Source organism: Bos javanicus, chromosome 17 (genome assembly GCF_032452875.1).
Source record: "Bos javanicus breed banteng chromosome 17, ARS-OSU_banteng_1.0, whole genome shotgun sequence".
Lineage (NCBI taxonomy): Eukaryota > Metazoa > Chordata > Mammalia > Artiodactyla > Bovidae > Bos > Bos javanicus.
In genome coordinates, this window is record NC_083884.1 from 10,801,304 (window position 1) to 10,820,711 (window position 19,408).

Below are 19,408 nucleotides of genomic sequence, written 5' to 3' on the forward strand. Positions count from 1 at the left end.
ATTTTCCCTTGAACAGAACCTTGAGAAAAGGTGTCAAGGAACTCTCATATATATCTGATCATAAGGACTGTGTTTCTCAAACTTCCCCTCAGGAAAAAAAAGAGACTTAGCCCTATATAAGAATTCTTAGCCTCCCAAAGGAGTGCACTTTCCAACATTTTGATGAACAAAGAATTATTTCAAGAATCTTAGCCTAAAACAGCCCTGAACACCCCTAGTTTCAGCTGCTTAGAGATCACAAACAGGTTTGACTTACAAGCACGAGGGGAAGCTAAGAAATTGAAGAGATTTATTTATCATTCAGGAGATGTTCAGTAATTTCATAAAAACCACTCTAGAAGAACAAGCTAAGTGATTACATTAAGGAAGTCATGAATGTACATATACGTATAACTGAATGACTCTGCTGTAAAGCAGAAATTAACACAACTTTGTAAATCACCTACACCTCAATAAAGTAAATTTTTAAAAACAGAAAGCCATGAAAATTCATCTCAGGAATAATTTTTTTTAAGTGAGACTGTCCAAATGTGCTGTAAGATAAAATTGTAGCTTGAGATAAAATTTCCAGTGAAAGCATCAGAAAAGACATTTTAAAGAGGTCTGTATCTCAAAGAACTCAGACTGACGTGGCCACAAGGAAAGCTGTGCTGAAAAATTCAGAATGCATCATAATTATTACATTAATGGCAACAGAATAACCTGGAATAATTTCTTCATGAAATATGGGAAATATTCCTAAATTATACACTGGTAATTTAATTTTTAAATACAGACACACATTTAATCAACTAAATCATGATAATATACATCTGATTATCTGGCAGACACATACATGCATACTTAAAAAGTATGTAAGTTCAAGCTATACAAAGATTTCTCATTTAATCTTTTCATGGGAAAATGGTATTGCATTACCATCAGGCATAAACATTATAGGTAGTGGATATCTGTCCTTTTCGGCTACTGGATACTTGAAACCTCCTTTCTATGTTTGAGAAATTCTCCTCCCAAATAGGACAAAACCCATCTTCCACTGTAAAGGCTGAAAATGACAGACACTTGCTTTCCCTGCTATCTTGCGTGAGGTCCTGGCACCCGGCCAGAGTTCCACTACTCAGTGACCCCCACTCAAGAATTTGATTTGGAAACTAGCACGATCCCTGGGTTGGGAAGATCCCCTGAAGGAAGAAATGGCAACCCACTCCAGTATTCTTGCCTGGAAAATCCCATGGACAGAGGAGCCTGGCAGGCTACAGTCCACGCGGTCGCAAAGAATCAGACACGACTGAGCATCTGAGCAACAGTACTTGAGAAACCAAGTCCTGATGGTGGGAGCAACGCCTCTTTCCCAGGCGCAGCAGTTCCACCAACAGCCACCAGGGGCAGTGGTTTTGCTGGTGCACTCATCGTGTGGTGGCAACAGCGGCCGTCTCCAAGCCCAACTCTGTGCTACAACCCTCAGCATCATTCCCAGTTCCCAAAAAGATACTGCAAGCTACTACTATTCTTTAATAAACTCCCTTTCTGGTGGTCTACTGGATAAGAAGTCACCTTGCAATGCAGGGGATGAGGGTTCAATCCCTGGTCAGGGAACTAAGAGAACTAAGATCCCACAGGTCATGGAGCAACTAAGGGCTGCACAGCACAACTACTCAGCCCGAACGCCCCAACTAGAGTCCAAGTGCTGCAACAAAAGATCCCTCGTGATGCAATGAAGACCCCGTGTGCCACAGCTAAGACCCAAGGCAGCCAAATAAACAATGAACCTCCTTTCTGTTCAGAAAAGCTAGACCAAGAAAGTGAGAATCTAGACTAATATTTTTTTTTAAAGTTCAGAACCTGAAACCATCTTGCCCAACTGTTTTCAGTGCTATCCTTCTCCATATTCCAAAACAAGATTTTTCTCCTGATTAAACCAATTCTCTTTTAATTAATTAGATTACTCCCCATCCACATGCTCCTTCGCTACCTCTTTCTCCCTCTAGCCAGTCTCTCCCTGTACTGTACCTTCCCCCTATCAATTAAGGCTCAAATCTTAAAGGGAACATTTAAATGAACACTAAAGTCCTCCCCCCGCCGCCCTTTTTTTTTTTAAGGCTCTAATGTTGGCAAAAAATGATGAAGTTTCACAGCTGGTTTTGCTAAGAGTCCTGCCACAGAGATAAATACGAGGCCAGCATTTCCTCACTTAGGCTCTGAGCTAACTAGTTCTGTTTTTCAGTTCAGTTCAGTCGCTCAGTCGTGTCCAACTCTTTGAGACCCCATGAATCACAGCACGCCAGGCCTCCCTGTCCGTCACCAACTCCTGGAGCTCACCCAAACTCACATCCACCAAGTCGGTGATGCCATCCAGCCATCTCATCCTCTATCATCCCCTTCTCCTTCTGCCCCCAATTCCTCCCAGCATCAGGGTCTTTTCAAATGAGTCAACTCTTTGCATGAGGTGGCCAAAGTACTGGAGTTTCAGCTTCAACATCAGTCCTTCCAATGAATATTCAGGACTGATTTCCTTTAGGATGGACTGGTTGGACCTCCTTGCAGTCCAAGGGACTCGCAAGAGTCTTCTCCAACACCACAGTTCAAAAGCATCAATTCTTCGGCGCTCAGCCTTCTTCACAGTCCAACTCTCACATCCATACATGACCACTGGAAAAACCATAGCCTTGACTAGAAGGACCTTTGTTGGCAAAGTAATATCTCTGGTTTTTAATATGCTATCTAGTTCTGTTTTTAGACCACAGGAAAAACAATTTTCTTTTGTTACCTGTGTATTCTCAACAATACAGAAGGACATTACTTGCTCTCTGCCTACTTAATACTGTTAAGTAAAAAGAGGAAGAGGATATCATGCTAGAAGCAATTTTAAACTTCAAAATAAATAAATCCTTGGATGTTATTTTATTTCTAAGCACAGTACAAGCTAACTTAATCCCTCCTGGTCAGAAAAAAGAATTAATGGGAAAACATGAAATTAAATTTTCTAGTGGTAATAGCTCAAACTCACCAGCTAAGAATTGGAGAGCATTTTAATGGACCTGTAAAATAAGCTCTAATTGGGACACAGGTGCAGAGGGTCTGCACATTAATTCTGTAGGGTTTGGACCTGAAAATGAGAAGCCAATTAATATGAGATGGTTCCTTCAATGTCTGATTCTTTCAGACCACGTCAATTTCACTTAAAAGCCTAGGAACCATAATTTGTAAAATATTGATACATATTCCAAATGCATGACTTTAGTTACCACGCTTGTGCTTTTATTCAGACAATTCAAGAATAAAAGTTCTTCAACTTTCAGTCCTAATTCTAAACAGCTTGAAACTTAACAAAGCTAGAGGGTTTGAGCTCAAGGTCTGACCACTTCTGCTCTGCGTTAGTGCCCCTGATGTTTGGCCACCTCACCCTCGAAAGGGGCTTCCCTGATAGCTCAGTTAGTACAGAATACGCCTGCAATGGGGGAGACCTAGGTTCAATTCCTGGGTTGGGAAGATTCCCTGGAGAAGGGAAAGGCTACTCACTCCAGTATTCTTGCCTAGAGAATTCCATGGACTGCATAGTCCATGGGGTCACAAAGAATTGGGCACGATTGAGCGACTTTCACTTTTGCTCTCAAAAAAGAAGTTGAGTCATTTTATGACAAAATTTTAAGATGCACTTAATGCCTATTTTCTAAAAACAAATATCTTAGTGTTTGTTTGGGGACTGCTTGGGGGTGGGGGGAGGGAAGCATCAATTTTGAAGGGCGTTAACCAAAATAAAAGTACCAATTTTATTCAGATTGTTTAAGTCAAACAGGAAAGGTTTTTTAGTGTTTATTTTTTGTTTGCTTTTCATACATAGGAAAAATCAAGAATCTTCTAACAAAAGCTATTGGGTTTTACCTAATAAGGGGCTACTCCAGTGGCACAGCAGTAAAAAAAATTCACCTGCAAAGCAGGATACACAGGAGATGTGTGTTTGATCCCTGGGTCTGGAAGAGCCCCTGGAGGAGGATATGGCAACCCACTCCAGTGTCCCTGCCTGGAAAATTCTGTGGATAGAGGAGCCTGGCGGGCTGTAGCCCACGGGGTCTCAAAGGGCAGGACACGACTCAGCAACTGAGCACAGACTAATAGGGGTGTGTGGATGTTTAGCCTTGAACCTCATTCCCTCTGTGCCTGAGGGACCACAAAAACCTGGCTTCTATTTTTCAGACAAAATAAATACTTGGGCAGAACATCATGAGAAGGAATAAAATGCCACAGGAGTCAAAGTTAAACCTGTCAGAAAGCTGTAAAAGTATCTTGAAAAAATTAGAGGGATTTTTTTTTTAACTGTAAATAAGAAAATGTTAATTTCTGAGGAAACAGTATAACTCTGTGGCATGGCTAGAAATGGAACGTCATGAACAAGGAGACAATAAATTGCTGAATAAAGAAAATATGAGAGAGAGAGAGAGAGAAGTAGGAAGGAGAACTAGTCAGAAAAGAGCACCTACACTTTTGACCAATGACAAAGAGGTGAGCTGTCCACCCCTTCTGTGAGGCCTGGGGCAGCAGGGCCCTTGATAACTCATTCTCTGCTGCGTAGTCACGAGCTAAGCACCTCATCCTGGAATAGGGCCTAGGTTCTCTCTGTATCCTCAGGTGCTAGAACTCTGCCAAGCTCATAATGGCATTCAAACGTGTTTGTTTTACAAAGCGAGATTCTCTCACAAAATCATATAATATAGAGAACAGCATTTCTGGATCAATTTCCTGCTGCTGGTGATAAAGTCGCCACGAATGACCAAGTTGAGTCTCCTATATGTGTTAAGGGAAACACTAACTGAAGCCGCCCACCCTGGCCAGGCACCATAGTGACCATTTGCAACAGGAGTTCCTGGTAAGGAACGTGGAACTAACAAGCCCCCACCAGCTGGAAGAGTTCAGGAAAGGTAAAAAGCCACAGGAGATGCCAGTCTGCATGTCCTCCCAGAATCCTCCTCTGTGGAACCCATCTTGCCTGAGTGAAGCCCGCAGCACCAGGAAGGACCCTGTGTCAGAATGATTGACCGGAGACAACTTGGAAACTAATCCCATCACTATAAAACCCAAGACTGGGAGCCACGTGGCAGAGCCATCCTCCTGGGTTCCTTGACCCTGCTGCTCTCCACCCGGGCGCCCCGTGCCAATAAAGTCTCTTGCTTTGCCAGTATGGGTGTCTTCAATAATTCACTTCTGAGTGTTAAACAAGAACCCATTCTCAGGTTCTGGATGGGGCCCCCCTTCTTGCAACACATGGACACATTCTCTCTCCTTCAGAACAGTCTGTGTCTGTATTAGACCAGGTCTTCTAAAAAGCAGACACCAAGACAGGATTAGAAAGACAAGATATCTGAGAAATGTTTATGAGAGAAAAGGGGGAAGGAGACAGGGGAGGCTGGAAGTCATCAGATATCCATGAATGTCTGGCCTGAGGGAAAGGAGTCAAGGAAGGAAACGTGGGGTGGGTGCATGTTAGACTGCAGTGCAGTTCTAGAAAAAGTTCGACTAGACCATCAGGGACTCCTCGAGCCCTGGCTGCCTGCCAGAGGACTCCAGTCTCCAGGAATAAGCCTGCTTTCGTATCTCTGCTCTGCTCATTCACAGGCTGGGGGCAGACGTGGGAACCCTGGTCTCCGCGCTAATGCAGCGATGGAACCTCGCAGCAATGAGGCCCAGTGGAGGATTCCACTTCCTGCAACGGGAGATCATGTCTTCCATTGCTTCCAATTCCATATTCCTTCCACTACACTTCCCAGTGGTTCTCCCCTGGGCCTCTAACAGTCCCCACCACCACGGTACTACTGTGTTTCATTAAATCTAACAAGCCACTAAAACTAAGACACTCCATATTTTCCCATACTATTAAAAAAATGCTGCTAGTAACATCATTCACTATCAACCCTAAGTACTTTTATATTTACTAAAAATGATCTTTGGGAGTCAAATATGTTTTTATAATACATCTTTTTTTTTTAAGATTTTTTTTGACATGGCCCATTTTTAAAGTCTCTATTCAGTTTGTTATAATATTGCTTCTGTTTTATGTTTTTGTTTTTTTGGCCGTGAGGCATACGGGATCTTAGTTCCCCAACCAGGGGTCGAACCTGCACCTTCTACATGGAAATCTTAACCACTGAACCACAGGGAAGCCCCTCATGTTCCCTTCTTGGGCATACATTTTTAAAACAACAAAAGGCAAAATATATCACAGATATTTCTAAAGCTTCTTCAGAGTCCAACTCTTCTCAGTCAGTTTCAGTTCAGTCACCAATATCTGGTTTTCCCCATGTATTTTTTTTTCCTTCTGTGCCATCAGGAGTCTCACAGCTGAATCATTTCTTTAAGGAGTGCTCCACTATGGTACCCAGATTTTCTTTCAAAATGATGGCACGCGATCTTTAGGTAATAATACTGGCACTTCCCTGACCCACCCAGAAGGCCTCAATGGTGTTCCAACCACCAGCAGAATTTATATTTCTTCTTTCAGCAGTCCTTAAGTGGTCTGTTGACTGAAATAGTGAGAGGTTACTCTTGTCCAAACAGGCCAGGTAACAACCAAAGTCACGTTTCTTCCTGACTGCTGCCAGGGGGCGGGCAGCAGCTGTAAGAATGCACATACATCTGACCCATATTCAAAGGTGGAGGTGGGGGTGTTCAATCTTACGAGGAGCTAAAGGCAAGGAACACTGTCACTGGACTACCAGAAGACAGGATAAAGATTCTCTTTGCATCTCTGTCACCAACTTACTTTGTGATATAAGTCAAGTCATTCCATGGAATTCTCCAGGCAAGAATACTGGAGTGGGTTGCCATTCCCTTCTCCAGGGGAAATCTTTCTGACCCTGGGATCGAACCTGAGTCTGAGGCATTGCAGGCGGATTCTTAACCGTGTGAGCCACCAGGAAGCCCATGTCAAATCATTCCACCTCTTCCAGTTTCCGTTTCCTTTCCTTTTTTGGAATGATGGGATAACACCTAAGTTTCCCTAAGCTCTCCCTCATCTCTGTTTTAGGAGCCAAAGCCTTACTGCGGAAGTGCTACACGACAGGACCTGAATGAAAGTCTTTCCCTCAGGAAACTGTGGGTGCAGCTGAACTGATTCCCACTAATGGGACGAGATGGCTGACTGAGCAGGCTGGTTACCTTCTGGTCCTGCTGGGGGTGAATGTGTGTAGCGAGTGTCTGTGAGTGTGTGTGTGTGTGTGTCTGTCTGTCTGTCTGTCGGGGGTGAATGTGTGTGTAGCGAGTGTCTGTGTGTGTGTGTGTGTGTGTGTGTGTGTGTGTGTATGTCTGTCGGGGGTGAATGTGTGTAGCGAGTGTGTGTGTGTGTGTGTGTGTGTATGTGTCTGCTGGGGGTGAATGTGTGTAGCGAGTGTGTGTTTGTGTGTGTGTGTGTGTGGCGGGGGGGGGAGGGGGGGGCAAGTGGAAGGGTCCATGCCTGCTTTTTACTCCTTCACATCAGTACTAAGTGGTTTATCCCAAGAGCTGGCTGATTCCTCAGAAGCAGAGGAGAAGCCCAAGGAGCTGAAATTCAGGAACCGCAAGTTTCAAGAGGGAAGCAGCATCTGACGATGACAGGGCTGCGAGGCCACAGATGACCCTGAGTCACCAGGAGTGAGGACACTGAGTCAGGAGGCCAGGCTTCCCACGAGAGGGCCCGGGAGGAGCCCCGGCCACCCGCCCGGGGTGTCCACACGTAAGTCGCAGGGGCCATTTCAGAATGGTTCAAGCGCATTACATCTCCTGTACATTTTGTTTCTATTTTGACTATGACTTCAGCTCCACCTCAGATCATCAGCATTAGATCCAGAGGTTGGGGACCCCGGCTCTACAGGATTCTAGGTCAGAAAAAAATCCAAGCCTCAAAAGGTGCATTCCAGAAGAACAAGCTTCACCATGACATCTGCGTCTGGCTGAATTATAGCGGATTTCCCAGAAAAACATTGTTGTCAAGTTGTAAAGGTCAGTTATGAGAAAAATTCTTCATAAATATAGATCACTGACAGTTTTTACAGTGAACAGAGAAAAGTTTTCATAAATAAGTTGAAGGTGGATTCTCTCCCCCCTGAATTGTGCCTGCCAAGGGAATGCTGCATAAAAATGTGTCATTTATCTGTAACACAACTAATTAAATTAGGTTTGATATACTGTATAAAATATAAATAGATGACATGAAAGGCAGTTTTTCTAATGGCATGTAATGTCTTTACAGGAATTCGGAAGCAATTACTAAACACAAACTAAAGAACACTGTAATTCCTAACAGCAGAGGGACTTCCCGGTGGTCCAGTGGTTAAGAACCCACCTTGCATTACAGGAGACTTGAGTTAGATCCCTGCTCAGGGAACCAGATCCTACATGCCGAGGGGCAACTAAGCCCCTGCACCACAACTACGAAGCCCAGGTGCCTCAACAGAAGATTCCACAAGATGCAACAGAGATCTCGCGAGCTGCAACTAAGACCTGATGCAAATACAGAAATACGTAAAATTTCTAACAGCAGAAATCTGCTCCATTAAAATAAATGAGATATAGTTCAAAATACTTTGGAAATAACAAGTGAAAACTTAGGGTCGTAAAGACTACTTTAACCTCCTGAGAGGCACAAAGTCACCAAAAAGCAATTCAGAGTGGCTCCAACTTTCAGACTGTGGTGTTGGAGAAGACTCTGGAGAGTCCCATGGACAGCAAGGAGATCAAACCAGTTAATCATAAAGGAAATCAGTCCTGAATATTCAACGGAAGGGCTGATGCTCAAACTCCAATACTTTGGCCATCTGATGTGAAGAGCTGACTCACTGGAAAAGACCCTGATGCTGGGAAAGATCAAAGACCAGAGGAGAAGGGGGTGACAGAGGATGAGATGGTTGGATGGCACAACCGACTCAGTGGACATAAGTTTGAGCAAGCTCCAGGAGATAGTGAAGGGCAGGGAAGCCTGGCTTGCTGCAGTTCATAGGGTCACGAAGAGTGGGACACAACTGAGAGACTCAACAACAACAAAAACTTTCAGACAGATCTGGCTCCAAGACTACGAAAGCCAGTGGAGCTTTCACGAGCACCCGGGGCCAGTGGTGCAGTTGTAGAAATGTTGCACAACAACCTGGAGGGTTATTAAAACAGAGCCTGACGTGTCCCACCCCAGAGTTCCTGATTCAGTAGGTCTGGACAGGCGCCCGAAACTTTGCATTTCCAAACAAGTTCCCAGTTCCGCTACTGGTCCACCGACCCAGCTTGGAGAACCACCACCCAAGGTGGTACTAAAGACAGAATGTCACGGAAGTTTCTCCCCAGTGGTAAAAGCTACTTAGTTCATGTTAACACACATGGGCTTCTCTAGTGGCTCAATCAGTAAAGAGTCTGCCTGCAACGCGGAAGACCCGGGTTTGATTCCTGGGTCAGGAAGATCTCCTGGAGAAGGAAATGGCAACCCACTCTAGTATTCTTGCCTGGAAAATTCCATGGATGGAGGAGCCTGATGGGCAACAACCTGTGGGGTCACAGAGAACTCAGATACGACTGAGTGACTAACACACACACACAACCAACATGTATTATTTTAATAACGCCATGAAGCATTTTTGAAACTTTAAAATTGTCATAGAAAGTTTGAAACAAAAATCAGTGTCAAAACCCCCAAAAGATACAGAAATCACATAACCAAATGCTTCCAGAAGATCCTTGAGACTAGGTAAGAATGATGAGAAAGGAGTGAAGCAAATCAGAATGAGTTGAGGGAACACCCATCCTGCCTTGCCTGGAAGCATCCAAACTACTGGGTCAGACAAAAAGTCCACTGGGTCTGTAAGAGCGTACAGAAAAACCCAAACTAACTTTTTGGCCAACCCAATAGTAACTAAAGCTTTCAAGACTCAACCCAGTGCTTTCTTTATCAGGACATAAGCTCAGGGTCCAGCACCCAGCAAGTGCTTCCTGGCCCAGTGTGTTCACAAGAGTAAAATCTGTGGTGGGGAAGAACATGGAGAAGAAAAAACAGAAAGGAAGGAAGGAAGAGGTCTCGAAAGCCTGAAGATTCTGTGTACACAGAGACAGCTCAAGGGGGAAGAGGATGCAACTGAGGGACAAGATGCCCGCCTACGTCTGGACACCACTGGGCAAGCTCTCACTTCTCTCTCCAGACACGCCCGCCTCCCCCAAGCTTCCCTGCACCTCTGGGCCTCAGGCAACTGCCCTGATGTACCAGAACTCCCATATACTCAGCGTCACTGAAAACTCCCCGATTTACAGCAACGGACAAAAATTAAAAACGCAGGATGACAGGACTCACGCAGAGAAGTAAATACAACATGAAGGGCTTTCAAAAGAACATCATCAACACAACAGCACTATTTTAAACGTCCCTAAATTCCTGGCCAGCTGCCCACTGCAGATAAGTACGGCATGTCCTGCCCCGCCAGGGAGAGCACGTCCGGAATTCTGGCAGGGGAACACCACACAGGACTTTTCTCGGGGGACATGCACGGAAGTGACACAGGCATCCCGTGGACTTGGCTCTCCACCTCAACAGCTGGCAAAATGATCAGGAAAAAACTACTCACTTGGAAACACTGTCCTGAAAAAGGGCAATATTGACCTTTTCAAGGACATGGCACATCCGTTCATAGAAATTTGACTTTCACGCATGGAGGGAACCACTGATTTCCTAGACTGGCATTCTCTCCACTTTCTAACACTTCATTTTAACGGCTACAGAGCTGGACACCATTGGTGGGGGGAGGATATGCAAACACAGCTCCCCTCTTCCCCACATTCAATCCATTTTCCCTTAAGGAAGAAACTGAGGATTTCCCTGGTGGTCCAACGGCTAATACTCTGCGCTCCCAATGCAGGGCGCCCGGGCTCAATCCTTGATCAGGGAACTAGATCCCAAGTGCAGCAACTAAAGATCCCGTATGCCACAACTGAGACCCACTGCAGCCAAATAAGTAAGTGTTTAAAAAAAAAAAAAGAAAGAAAAGAAACTGAGGCTTCATTTCCATCTTTCCGTCCCAGGCTAACTCCAATATATCAACTCAGACCAGAAACAATGTCTCTAAAGCGCCTTCCCGGAATTCCCCAGTAACTTTCCACAATGCACACTTTAGACAATCTCCCCCAGTGCAGCACTAACCACTCAAGGCTCAGAACCACGCCTTTGTCTTGATGGCACTCGACACAGAGTGCTTGCCGAACTACATACATGTATCCAGCCCACTGAGGCATACATGAGGCATGTGATCATACATATCTGGCGCCTCAAAACAGAGAAGCATGTATTCCTGATTGCTGAGCATCCAGTCTCATGTCTTTATCCCTTAAAGCCCCAAAACATATTTTAACATTTATTTCGGAGATGGAAAGCTTTTTAAAAAATATGTGCCACCAGTCTTTGCCTTCTAAAATACAGATTATATTAATGACTTAATTGTAAATATCTATGTATTATGCTACACCATCATTTAATTTAGGACATCAGGAAATATTCATCACTTTTTAAAAAACTGAAGTACAATTGGTTTACAATGTTAATTTCTGCTGAACAGAAAAGTAATTCAGTTATATATACATATTCTTTTTTATATTCTTCTCCACTATGGTTTATCTCAGGATATTGAATATAGTTCCTGTGCTACAGAGTAGGGTCTTGTTGTTTATGCAGTCTGTATGTAAGAGTTTGCATCTGCTAATGCCAAACTCCCAGTCTATCCTTCCCCCCGACTCCCCTCAGCAACCACAAGCCTGGTGTCCATGAGTCTGTTTCTGCTTCATAGACAGGTTCATCTGTGTCCTGTTTTAGATTCCACACATAAGTGATAATCATACGATATTTGTCTCTTTCTGACTTACTTCGTTTAGCATGATACCGTCTACTTCCATCCATGTTGCCACAAATGGCATTATTTTGTTCTTCTTTATGGCTGAGTTATATTCCAGTGTATGGGTGTGTGTATGTGTACACACCACATCTTCTTTATCCATTCATTCATCAATGGACATTTAGGTTGCTTCCATGTCTTGTCTATTGCAAACAGTGCTGTGTGAACACAGGGGTTCATATACCTTTCTGAATCATAGTTGTGTCCAGATAGATGCTCAGCAGTAGGATCTCTGGATCTTATCGGAACTCTATTTTTATTTGTTTGAGGAACCATCATATTGCTCTCCATAGTGGCTATATCATTTTACATTCTCACCAACCGTGCAGGATGGCTCCTTTTTCTCCACACCCTCTCCAACACTGATTTGTAGATATGGTGGTGATGACCATTCTGCTCAGTATGAGATGATGCCTCACTGTAAGTTTTGATTTGTATTTCTCTAATAATTAGTGACGTTGAGCGTCTTTTCTACATATCTGCTGACTAATCACTTTTAAAGATTAAGTGACATGAGGACTTTGTTAAACTCTTGGAACCAATTTCAGAGTATGTCTACCTCTATTTCACAGCAGTCATTTTCCATGCTCTTTTTTTTAATATACGACTTTTAACATGCTGCTGTTTTGTAACAATTTTAAGAAAAACAAGAGTTTTCCAAAGTTCTCAGAAAGTACTGGCATCCATTTTAGCTCCTGAATTTCCTTGTCATTGTGTTTGCGGGTATGACTTTGTTAAACTATACAAAGAGCCTCACCCCCAAGTCTCTATCCCCACAAACTCCAGTTCAAATACCACTTCTTTCATAATGCCCTTCCCAGCAAGCACAGTCTCCACTCCTCGCTTCTCCAGGCAACAACACCCTGTATTTCTGTTTAGCACTTAGTATGATATATTTTAATTCACTTTTTAACACTTACTCAAGACCACATTGGACACTTGTTGAGGGAGCTATCTTTTCTTACTCAAAAGTTTCAGGCTGGAGTCTGGTAAAGCATCAAAGTTTTTTTGTTGACTAAGCGATCAAAGGTTATATAACGAAAGTAGCCATAATGATGCCATGCAATTTTCATGGTTAAAAAAACAAGTAACCACTATCTATAAAGATTAGACAGAAACACCAAATAATGCCAACATGGTTAAGTGCCATTGATTTTAACATTCATTCATTTAATTATTATAACTCACTGATAACTCAGGTGGTAGTGCTATTAACAAATGGAACAATATCAGGAATTCCAGTCAAGAGGGAAAGAGAGGAAGAAAAATCTATATATTAAATGGCACTTAGAAACTTATCAATCAAATGCAGTGTCTTTGGATCCAGATTCCAACAAATCCAACTGTTATGGGAAGGACGTAATAGGAGAGACAAAATGTAAATGAGTACCAGGGGGAAAAATGAATATGGCCTAATTCTTTGTAATCTCAAGGAACTACTGTTTATTTTTAGGTGTGATAAAGATTCAGTTCAGTTCAGTAGCTCATTCGTGTCCGACTCTTTGCGACCCCATGAACTGCAGCACACCAGGCCTCCCTGTCCACCACCAACTCCCGGAGTCCACCTAAACCCATGTCCATTGAGTCAGTGATGCAATCCAACCATCTCATCCTCTGTCGTCCCCTTCTCCTCCTGTCCTCAATCTTTTCCAGCACCAGGGTCTTTTCAAATGAGTCAGTTCTTCGCATCAGGTAGCCACAGTATTGGAGTTTCAGCTTCAACATCAATCCGTCCAGTGAACATCCAGGACTAATCTCCTTTAGGATGGACTGGTTGGATTTCCTTGCTGTCCAAGGGACTCTCAAGAGTCTTCTCCAACACCACAGTTCAAAAGCATCAATTCTTCGGCACTCAGCTTTCATTATAGTTCAACTCTCACATCCATACATGACAACTGGGAAAACCATAGCCTAGACTAGATGGACCTCTGTTGGCAAAGTAATGTCTCTGCTTTTTAATATGCTGTCTAGGTTGGTCATAACTTTCCTTCCAAAGAGCAAGTGTCTTTTAATTTCATGGCTGCAATCACCATCTGCAGTGATTCTGGAGCCCAAAAAAAAAAAAAAAAGTCAGCCACTATTTCCACTATTTCCCCATCTATTTGCCATGAAGTGATGGGACTGGATGCCATGATCTTCGTTTTCTGAATGTTGAGCTTTAAGCCAACTTTTTCACTCTCTTCTTTCATCAAGAGGCTCTTTAGTTCCTCTTCACTTTCTGCCATAAGGGTGGTGTCATCTGCATATCTGAGGTTATTGATATTTCTTCCAGCAATCTTGATTCCAGCTTGTGCTTCTTCCAGCCCAGCTTTTCTCATGATGTACTCTGCATAGAAGTTAAATAAGCAGGATGACAATATACAGCCTTGACGTACTCCTTTTCCTATTAGGAACCAGTCTGTTGTTCCATGTCCAGTTCTAACTGTTGCTTCCTGACCTACATACAGGTTTCTCAAGAGGCAGGTCAGGTGGTCTGGTATCCCCATCTCTTTCAGATTTTTCCAATTTATTGTGATCCACACAGTCAAAGGCTTTGGCATAGTCAATAAAGCAGAAATAGATGTTTTTCTGGAACTCTTTTGTTTTTTCGATGATTCAGCAGATGTTGGCAATTTGATCTCTGGTACCTCTGCCTTTTCTAAAACCAGTTTGAACATCTGGAAGTTCACGGTTCACATATTGCTGCAGCCTGGCTTGGAGAATTCTGAGCATCATTTTACTAGCGTGTGAGATGAATACAATTGTGTGGTAGTTTGAGCATTCTTTGGCATTGCCTTTCTTTAGGATTGGAATGAAAACTGACCTCTTCCAGTCCTGTGGCCACTGCTGAGTTTTCCAAATTTGCTGGCATATTGAGTGCAGCACTTTCACAGCGTCATCTTTCAGGATTTGAAATAGCTCAACTGGAATGCCATCACCTCTACTAGCTTTGTTCATAGTGATGCTTCCTAAGGCCCACTTGACTTCACATTCCAGGATGTCTGGCTCTAGGTGCGTGATCACACCATCGTGATTATCTGGGTTGTGAAGATCTTTTTGTACAGTTCTTCTGTGTATTCCTGCCACTGCTTCTTATCTTCTGGTCCATACCATTTCTGTCAGATCCATACCATTTCTGTCCTTTATCGAGCCCATCTTTGACCAAGGATATTGTGGTTCAAAAGAGTATTATCTTTGAGAGTTATGATAAAACAATATAATACTGGACTCTCTGTCAAAATACTGGGGGTGGGGTGGTGAGGAGTTCAGGAGAAACAGGCCTGGCCGTGTGGCAGTGCCCACTGAAGGCGACCACTGAGGATGTGTAGTTTAATTCTAGTTCTCCATCTGCACATGCTCACAATTTTCCAGACTAAACAGTTTAGATACTAACTTTAAGGAAGCATTAGGTGCCCGCTGCACTCCGTGGTCTGTGGCAGCCACCCTCCACTGCTTCCTGGCTCTGGTTCATTTCCTGCCGTCTGGGAGCTGCCATCCCCACACAGGGGTTGTGACATGCTGTCCCATTCCTTTCTGAGGTTCATGGCCTTATACAGACACCATCCCGTTCCTACTTCTACCCTACGCTGGAAACCCAGCCCTGTCACCCTCATCCTGCCTGAGACAGAGGCCCAATCAACCCCCGGCACTGCTGAAGATTCAATCAACAGGTCAGCTTCCCAACAGCTCTGAGAACCACACTTTCTATCAGACAGCCTGGAGCTAAGACCACAATCCTGCCAATTCATCTCAAGGCACAGAAACCAGAGGTACAGTTGTCCCTCAGAATCCAGTGGGGACTGTTCAAGGATGGCCATGGACACCAAAATCCAAGGATGCTGAAGTCCCCTACATAAATATGGCATAATACTTGCATATAACCTATACATATCCTCCTATATACTTGAAATCATCTCTAGATGACTTGCAATACATAATACAAACTGACAGACCTTAGAGGTTCAATTTTAGCAGACTGGAATTGCAGGGTCAATTCCAGATAACTGTAAAAAAGCAAATGTTGCAATAAAGCAAGTCACACATATTTTGTGATTTCCCAGTATACACAGCTATGTTTTTAATATGAAGTGAAAGTGTTAGTTGCTCAGTCGTGTACGACTCTTTGTGACCCCATGGACTGTAGCCCACCAGGCTCCTCCATCCATGGGATTCTCCAGGCAAGAATACTTGGGCAGGTTGCCATTTCCTTCTCCAGGAATCTTCCCAACCCAGGGATCAAACCTAGGTCATCCACATTGTAGGCAGATTCTTTACCATCTAAGCCACCAGTTCACTGAGTGTGCAATAGCATCATATCTTTAAAAAGCAATGTACATACCTTAATTTAGAAATATCTTACTGCTATAAAATGCTAACCATCATCTGAGCCTTCAGTGAGTCGTGATCTCTTTGCCGTAGTGCCATCAAAGATCACTGATCACAGACAGCCACAACAAATGTGTTAACAATGAAAAAGTTTGAACTTTAACAAGAACTATCAAAATGTGACCGAGTCAAAAAGGGAGCAAATGTCATTGGGAAGATGGGGCCTAAAGACTTGCTTAACTTAAGGTCACCACCAACATGCAATACAAACACAGTATCTGAAAAGCACAATAAGGCCTAACGAAAATGCTATGTAAATAGCTGTGACTACAATGTATGCGGGAGACAAAGAGTTTCAGCATGTAGAAAATGCAAGTTTTACTTTTTGGAACTTGCCGGAATCTTTTTTTCAAATATTTTTGATCTGCAAAGGCAAACTCCACGAATACAGAGCACCAGCTACAGAATATCACCCTGTGTTTCTGTACAGGTAAACTCCAGCGCCGTTCTGCCTAAAGTTCTCCTCCCCCGGGTACCAAGATGCTGTCACAGTTCTCCACCGCAAAGACTTCCCTCCCACGCCACTCTAGAGGTAACGGTGCCCCGACCTGCTCCCTGGCTCCTTGCCCTTCTCAATTTTGTTTTTCTTTTCTTTTTTTTTTTTTGCCTCATCAGGTGGCTTGTGGGCTCTTAGTTCCCAGACCAGGAATTGAACCCAGGCCCTCAGCAGTGAGCACAGAGTCCTAAACACTGGACTGCCAGGGAATCCCCTCAATTTTATCTTGTAGCACTTATTGCTACTTGACAATAAGTTTGTCTATCACCTCTCCTTTCCAAAATGTAACCTCCCTGAGGGCAGGGACTTGGCTTGGTTTGCCTCTGTGTGCTCAGACTCTCAACAGTACCTGAAGCATAAAAGCAGAACAAACACGTATGCAGAATGCTCAGGATCCCAGGAAAATACGACTAAAGGTCAAAGCGGGTTGAGAACAGAAAACTGATACTATTAACGTTAACTAAGAACATGCGCTTTCCCCACCCACACGCCCACGCCCACACCCACTTCATGCCCTAACAGGGTGATTTCATGGCACTACTTTTATGCACTCTGACATTTAGACTGTTCTAAAGAACTGAAAATCAGTGACTACAGGGGCATATTAATAATAGCTGAATATGTCAGTTTGTGCCAGAAAAGAACCCAGTGCAAACACAGTACCTTCTTGTGCCCGCTTCAGTATTTCCAACAGACACAAATCATCTCAGAATTCAGGGTGCAGTGGGAATTACATTAAAGCCTTTAGAGGCCATGGGTGTTGTTATTTTAAGTAAAAAAATTAGTGCTTTCTACTGTATATAAAATAGATTAACAAGGACCTCCCGTATAGCAAGCACCGAAAACTCTACTCAGTACTCTGTAATGGCCTATATGGGAGAAGAATCTTAAAAAGAGTAGATATATTTGTGTATGTATAACTGATTGACTTTGATGTACACTTGAAATTAATACCATATTGTAAATTAACTATACACCAATAAAAAATTTTAATAAAAATAGGTTTTAAAAATAAACATTTGGTTGTGCAACTGGGGGTAAAAACAATCAGCACTTTGCTCCTCCTTCTCCTACTACAATCCTACCAGCTAAAAATCCCGACCAGCAATTGGCCTTGTGACAGCAACATCTAGGAAGCTGGCAGGCAGTTCAGAGTGTCTGGTTCTACCCTGACCTGACTCCAGCCCTCAGCCACCACGTGATCCTGGGCAAGGCGCTGCACCTGTTTCCTCATCTGTGAATCAGGGGGCAATCACAGGGTCTATATCACAAGGCTGATATGAGAAGTAAAGGACTGAGTAACAGGTACACAGCCTAGACCAGTACCAGGCACAGGGTAAAGGTCAATTCTCTTAGCTGTCATGTTCAGGAGCATTACCACCACAGCTGAACTCACTCATACACTGCCGTGTGCGTGCCCAGTCGCTCAGTCACATCTGACTCTTTGCAACCCCCAGGACTGTAGCCTGCCAGGCTCCTCTGTCCATGGGATTCTCCAGGCAAGAATACTGGAGTGGGTTGCCACTTCCTCCTCCAGCTTATACACTTACCCTTTAACATAATTCTAGGAAGTACTCATTCTCGAGAACACAGAAAAAATAGCCTGTCTTTTTTTTAAGGCCTGAAAAAACTGGTGACAGTACAGTGTATCACAATCCAGTGGGGATTCTGCTGTAAATCTCTGTTGAGTGAATGAATGTCAGGAGACAAATGCAAGTGTTTAAGAAATGTTGGTAAATACTATTCAACGCCCTCAGAACTCACGTGAAGTAAGATCACGCACACAATGCACTCAGCACAGCACTGGGCACATGGCGAGCACTCCACGGAGGGGAGCTATTACTACTCCTGTTGGGACAGTGTATTTCAAGGCAAAGTGGGACTTTAAAGTCTCACAGGCTCAAGTTCTCTTCCTCTGCACACAGCCTAGAAACCCACCGAATGAGGCAAGTTCCAACACTGCCCTGCTATCCCTCTGCCTCTCCATAAGTTCTTGTTGTTTTTGTTGGTTTTTTAAGAAAAGAACATTTTGACTGCACTGGCTCTTTGTTGCTGCACATGAGCCTTCTCTAACTGGGGTGAGGAGGGGCCACTCTCCAGTTGCAGCGTGTGGGTTTCTCACTGCAGTGGTTTCTCTTGTTGCAGCACGCACTGTCTAGGGTACGCAAGCTCAGGAGTTGTGGCGTGGGCTCAGCAGTTGCAACTCAAAGGCTTAGATGCCCCGAGACACGTGGGATCTTAGTTCCCAGACCAGGGATCAAAGCCACGTGCCCTGCATTAGCAGATGGATTCTTAACCACCAAACCACCGGAGAAGTCCTTCCGTAAGTTTCCTGCTTTTGTCTTCTTGATATGTTAAGATGATTCTTCATGAGATTTGATTTCAATGCAACTGCTCCAGGGCTAACAAAAATCTACGAAGTGTTGATACAGTTCAAAGCACCTTTTTACAGATGAAGACACAGAGCGTTGGTCAAGAGGTTCAGAAATTTGTCCAAGATCTCCCCATGAGTGGCGCCACTGGGGTACTAGAAATCCAGGCTCCCCAAACCTCACCCAGGCTTCTTTCCGTTACCAGGTTCTACTCATCCACAGATAAATGCACCAAAACCTCCACCAGAGCCAGCTTCTACACCCAGATTTCCCCCCATCTAAAGACGGATGTG

General features: G+C 43.8%; 1 protein-coding gene across 9 annotated transcripts in view; it reads right to left on the reverse strand.

The window, feature by feature from the left end:
- Positions 1 to 19,408, reverse strand: part of ARHGAP10 (Rho GTPase activating protein 10) — a 384,526-nt gene that overhangs the window by 268,915 nt on the left and 96,203 nt on the right. The window lies entirely within an intron of this gene.